Source organism: Etheostoma cragini, chromosome 22, assembly GCF_013103735.1.
Source record: "Etheostoma cragini isolate CJK2018 chromosome 22, CSU_Ecrag_1.0, whole genome shotgun sequence".
NCBI classification, from domain to species: domain Eukaryota; kingdom Metazoa; phylum Chordata; class Actinopteri; order Perciformes; family Percidae; genus Etheostoma; species Etheostoma cragini.
The window spans coordinates 1,011,393-1,017,000 of NC_048428.1; the positions used below are offsets into that span (position 1 = coordinate 1,011,393).

Consider the following 5,608-nt stretch of genomic DNA (forward strand, 5'->3'; position numbering starts at 1 on the left):
TTACACAGGTGAAACGCATCAGGGCGGGGCAGGTGGTCAAACAGGCGGGAAAGCCAACAAAGAGGTGTAGCGAAGCGACCTGAAACACGACACAGCGTGTGAGAAAATGAAACAGGAGGTGGCAAATATTGAGTAGAAAAATGAAACATTACGTTATTAATAGTAGATAGTACAACAAATGGCTTTCCCTTACTGGGCTCTGGCAAAACGTTTAGGCATGTATCGGCCACAACCAACAACCAAAGTCAACTTTACTGTGACCTTAAACATGTTCACATAACATTGATCATAATGCGTCCAAAGTAAAATTTCATTTTTATGCTGATGACACTGTTCTGTATCGCTCAGCACCCACCACAGACCAGGCCCACTCCCAACACACTGCAACAGAATCTTTTATGATGTAAAACTTGTTTTAAATGCTGAAAAAACCAGTCATGCTTTTTTCAAATTCAAAATCCAAATCAACTGCCTTCAATCCTCCCTTTCCAGTGTACGATCATGAAATGTATTTCTACAGTATGTTGGCATTTTAATAGATGAAGATGAAGCCACATCTGGCTGCAGATGTTTTGCCTGATGTCTTTAGGAGTGTGGTTGACTTTGAGGGACTTTTTAGTGTTTTTGTGTATTTTGTGTTTGTATGTGTGGTTGTACTGCTGCCTGTCGTGGCCAGGATACTCTAGATAAAGAGATTTTTTATCTCAATGAGTCTCTTCCACGTTAAATAAAAGGATCTTTTTGTTGTTGCCAAAATAGACAACCAGACCTCCATCCTCAGAAGAAATAAATCCACAGGAGCCAACACTAGAAAAGGCTGCTTCAGTCTGACTGATCTCCCGCCCTTCTTTATGTCCGGGGGCGGGGCCACCCACCAAGGGCCCAATCAGGAGCAACTGAAATGGAAATAAAGGGAGAGAAAGGAAGGGGGAGCACACAACATCCACAAAAGCTACAAAATATTCAATCAATACAAAGCACATGTACTCCTCCTGCTGGTCTTTGTCAATATATTTGGTATGTTGCAGTGTTGGTAGCTCCTGAAATCACGTGTCATACTTTTACCAGATAAAAAACTGATTAAACAGTAAACACGTTTCTTATTACTAAACAATACATCTCTTTTTTCTCTCTATTTTTCTATCTATCTAAATCTAGACTATAGGCACAAGGGATTTATCTGAGTACGTAGGGTACCCGCAATTATTGAAAAGTGTTTGTGTGTGTGTGCGTGTGTGTGTGTGTGTGTGTGTGTGTGTGTGTGTGTGTGTGAGTGAGAGAGGGCAAGGCATCCTTTTATAAACAGTTATGTTTAACATAAAGTTGGGGGCAGGGAGCACATCAGTAGCCCTAATAGCTGATATTAATCACAGTTATTTTAAATGAAAATTCATAAATCTTACATGACAAGCTAATCTTTGAGTTCCTCTCCACGAGGGAGTTCTCCCCCCAAGCTGTGAATGGCTCAGCAGCTAATACAGGCCATATGGCACGTCATGCTGCTTGTGATCAAAGGGAAACACACATCCATGGTGCGCATTTCATCCTCTGAGAGTGATGCCATCCCCCGGTGAGCCAATCAGGAGCTGAGATGTCACCTCCAAGTCATTGCCCTTCTATCATTTTTTTGTTAGGACTTGTGTTTATTGTGATACTTTTCCTCTATTTATCTATGAATGGATGAGGTACCAGTGGGGATAAATGTATATATGTATATATATTAGGGCTAGGCAGGTTAATGCGTTATTATCGCGTTAACTAATTAATTAATTCACGCCAATCAACGAAACAATTTTTATTGCGCGTTAACGCAGTTTTTATTATTTCTTTATTAGTGTAAAAGTTTGTTGCTCACAGGCTTTGTAAGACCTGAGGCCAAGAGACTCGCCCAAGAGCAAAAACAGCACCTCTGATTCATAGTTTAATCATTTATCAACCATACAACACAAAAACTCACCAAAAGTTGCATCTAAAAGGTAACGCGTTAGCGGCTACGGAGGTCTTTTCCGAGTCCTTCTAGCCTCTACAGGTGATTTTCTATTCATTCTGGAACTTCCAGGTTTTTGTCAGGGTTGTTGAGCATTAAATCCAAACCGTTACATCCAAGATTTAACCACTTTATGTCCATGATTCATCGCGTTTTGGCTCATTTATGCCGCTAGCTTGCGGCTTCGTGTCTACTCTCTGTTTAGGGAAGCAAAGCCAATAGTATGCCCATATATGGGAGACAACGTCATCCAAAGAGTATGGAGGCTGAAAGAGGACAATACTCCCAGTCAAACTGGCTAGTATGCAATCAAAGATGCTATAGTGCAAAAGATAGATATCTATCTAGGATAATGGCCTCACTGGTTATAGATTTGGCATATATTTATATTATATATTATATATTTGGGCCTTTTTTAAAGAAATGTAAATAGTATGTGCTTTATATGAGTTATGTTTATTATGTTTATTTTTGCATATAGAAGTTCTGTTTTAGACACACAAATGCTTGAGTAGCATTGCTGTGGGTGTAATATCAATAAATGTGACGTTATTATGTTGATTATTGGCACAAGTAGATAGATAGATAGATAGATAGATAGATAGATGTTTATTGATTCCAGTGTTACAAAAGCAAAATCAGTCACAAAGCACAGAATATAAATATAAATGAAATACTTGGAAAAATATACATACATACAATATACATTAAATAATAAAATAAAAGAACACATATTTGAATATGTACAGGATGTAATATGCTAAAAGTTCAGTTGAGATGTACACTAAGTATTTTATTTAACTGCTACTTTATAAACAAAATGCTGGTAAGTTTTTGCAGAACAAATGTTACAGCACTTTTATTCATGTGGCGGAACATTTGAAAAAAAATTGCACTATATACACTTTTGAATCCATTATTTCATTTTGCGATTTATCGCGATTAATCAGGGAAATTATGCGATTAATCGCGATCAAAAATTGTAATCGCTGCCCAGCTCTAATATATATACATATATATACTTAAAATGAAATATTTGGAGGAGGACTTTTTTTGCCCTCTGAAATTACCAAATTTCTGCTGTAGAATTAATCATGAATGTGCACAAATTAACATTAAAATTAGTTGACACTGTTGCCCTTTAAACCATATTATTATCTTTGACACTACTATAATTACTAATTAAAGAGCAGAAGTACCAATGTGTGTGCACAACTTCCTTTTGCCAGGCTCTGAATGAATTTTTGAAAAAGTCCCGGTTTGAAATTTTGTTTACGTTATGCGTAGAGTTAAAGTAAATCTACACACACAAACACACACGTAACACCAAAGCTAGCAGAACTAACAATTCAACATAAAGTTGGACAAAAAGTAAGATGGAAGATTATTGTCCCAGAGGGAGATTTGTTTCCCCAGCCAGTACACAGAAACATTCCGATATACAGAAAGCTACATATAGATGTATACAAAACACAATATCCATAGAGTCATTGATCGTCCCAGCTCACAGCAGTGTCAGCGAGGCCGACTGTTCAGGGCTGCAGAGGGGAAAAAGCTCCTGCTAAAGTGAGCTTGTCTACATGTGAGCGACCCGTATCTCCGTCCAGATGGAAGGAATGGGAAGTGTTGATACAAGGATGGTGAGGTTGTTGTTTGGAATGTAGTGTCACGTCGCCAGACCTTCCTCTGTCTGGCCAGTCCACACAGCATTCCAGGATGGGAGTGAAACCTGCTCTGGTTTATTGGCATTTCTTTAAACCAATCACAATCCAGCGGACGGAGCCAGGCTTCCGCTAAATAGTCTCAGGAAGGAGCTTTACTCTCCAGATTGGTGTTTCAGTACAATAGTATTAAGTGGGGGCGACAGACAGAACTTTGACTTTGTGTATGACATGGAGTCTGGGTTAGTTTTTTTTCATTCAACCTTTATTCATCCTTGTAAGGTCATTGAGGGTCGGCGTTTTTTTCTATGACATCAAGTCAGATTACGAAGACAAATACAGAACAACAACACATAAAGTACAATCATTAGGAATGTAGAAAGACAGTAAAACATTGAAAAAAAGATATTGGAAAAAGATCTAATAAACAAATTAGGATTATCGGGATGCAAAAAAAATATACAGAAGTACCAGATTTCTCAATTGTCCAAGAGACAAATCACATTGAGTTGATTTTAAGAAAGTGTTTTTCCAAGTTCAGACCGAGCTTGTGGAACACGAGTCAGAGGAGCAAATTTATGGATGTCAGTGCTATGTTGACTGTCCATGTCTCTGATGAGATATTTGGAGCTGCTCACCTGTTCCACTGTCTGTGGATGGAGGCGGCTCCATTCCAGTGTGGGCTGTGTTTGATGTGTTAATAAGCAGTTCTTTTGTGGTGTCCACGTTCAGCTGCAGGTGTTGGTCAGTGCACCATTGTGTGAAGTTGTGATGGCATTGTCATTGGGTGGTCCACGGCATGTCAGAGGATTTAAAGTATCCGGTGATGGGTGAAGGACTAGTTCAGTCACTAGTGTAGAGGTTGGGGGAAAGTCCAGAGGTGGACTGGGACAAAGCCATGGTATTAAATCTATTGATTTGTGTACAGGTCAAGTTAATGTCTTTTTTTGTGTGTTGATTACGAATTTCAAAATTATGTATTTCAATGGGAAGCCTATTTTGTGATCACAGAACAGTTACATATTGAAAAGCCAAACTCAGCGCGGTTGGTCGGGGGGGTGGATGGTTCAAACAACATCCAGGAGACCGGGGACCGTGTCCCGCGTGTTGCAGTTCTCTTCCTAACCACAACAGTCCCGTTCATGGAAGGGTCTTGTTTGTCTTGTAGGGTTGCTGTGAGCTTTGCTAGGTTTGAATGATTTGATTGATAATTTCGTTCCATCTTTCCAATTGGAATATGGGTTTCTTGTCCAAAGTTAATGCCATCGTGATGAAGGTTAGGAGACGTTGTGGGATTGGAAGAGAGGAGAGGTCATCTAACAGGGAAATGGAAGGGGAACAGGGAATGCTGGGGTTGAGGATCTCGGACAGCTTTCCCTTGAGCTCCAACCAAAATGGCCCAACTGGTGTGCGAGCCAGAAAGCATGAAAGTGGCGATCTGTTGCAGTGGGACAGAGTGTGAAGGTGTTGCTTTCTGTGGAGCCCATATGGAACTAAGTGTGAGAGATATGGATTCTGTGGAGGTCTTTGCTTCGAATAAGTTTAATGTAACAGAAATCAAAGTGCACATGAACGTTTGACTTTGAAACCTGTGCCTTTCCAAAAAGTGCTGGAAATGAAAAGAATACAGATCACACTATGAATATTTTCTGTTAAATTGCTAAAATTATACTTTTTGGCTTTTCCCTTTCCTTTCTTGTGTTTTATATATTCTTCGTGCATGTTATAGGTTTAGAAAGTGAAAAAGTCCAAATCCCCCCCCAACAAAGGGGCTTCTCCAACAGAAACCACTGTTTGTCATAAACTGCTCCAAACACTATTGTAGTCCAGCCTTTACTTCAGAGACAAACGTTGTAATGCTCGCCTAGCTGCTAGCATGTTCCGCCCTCATACTCTGCTCCTGACTGGCTAGTAGTCCTTACCTAGGTACTGTCAGGGCCCTCATACTCTGCTTCTGACT

The 5,608-nt window shown here is 39.7% G+C and overlaps 1 long non-coding RNA gene across 1 annotated transcript in view; it reads left to right on the forward strand.

Moving 5' to 3' along the window:
* Positions 1 to 5,422: 5,422 nt before the first annotated feature.
* The window catches only part of LOC117938163, a 17,910-nt gene continuing 17,724 nt past the window's right edge, over positions 5,423 to 5,608 (forward strand). Inside the window, exon 1 of the long non-coding RNA XR_004655336.1 lies at positions 5,423 to 5,498. This is a non-coding gene — a long non-coding RNA (uncharacterized LOC117938163). The remainder of the gene's footprint in view (positions 5,499 to 5,608) is intronic.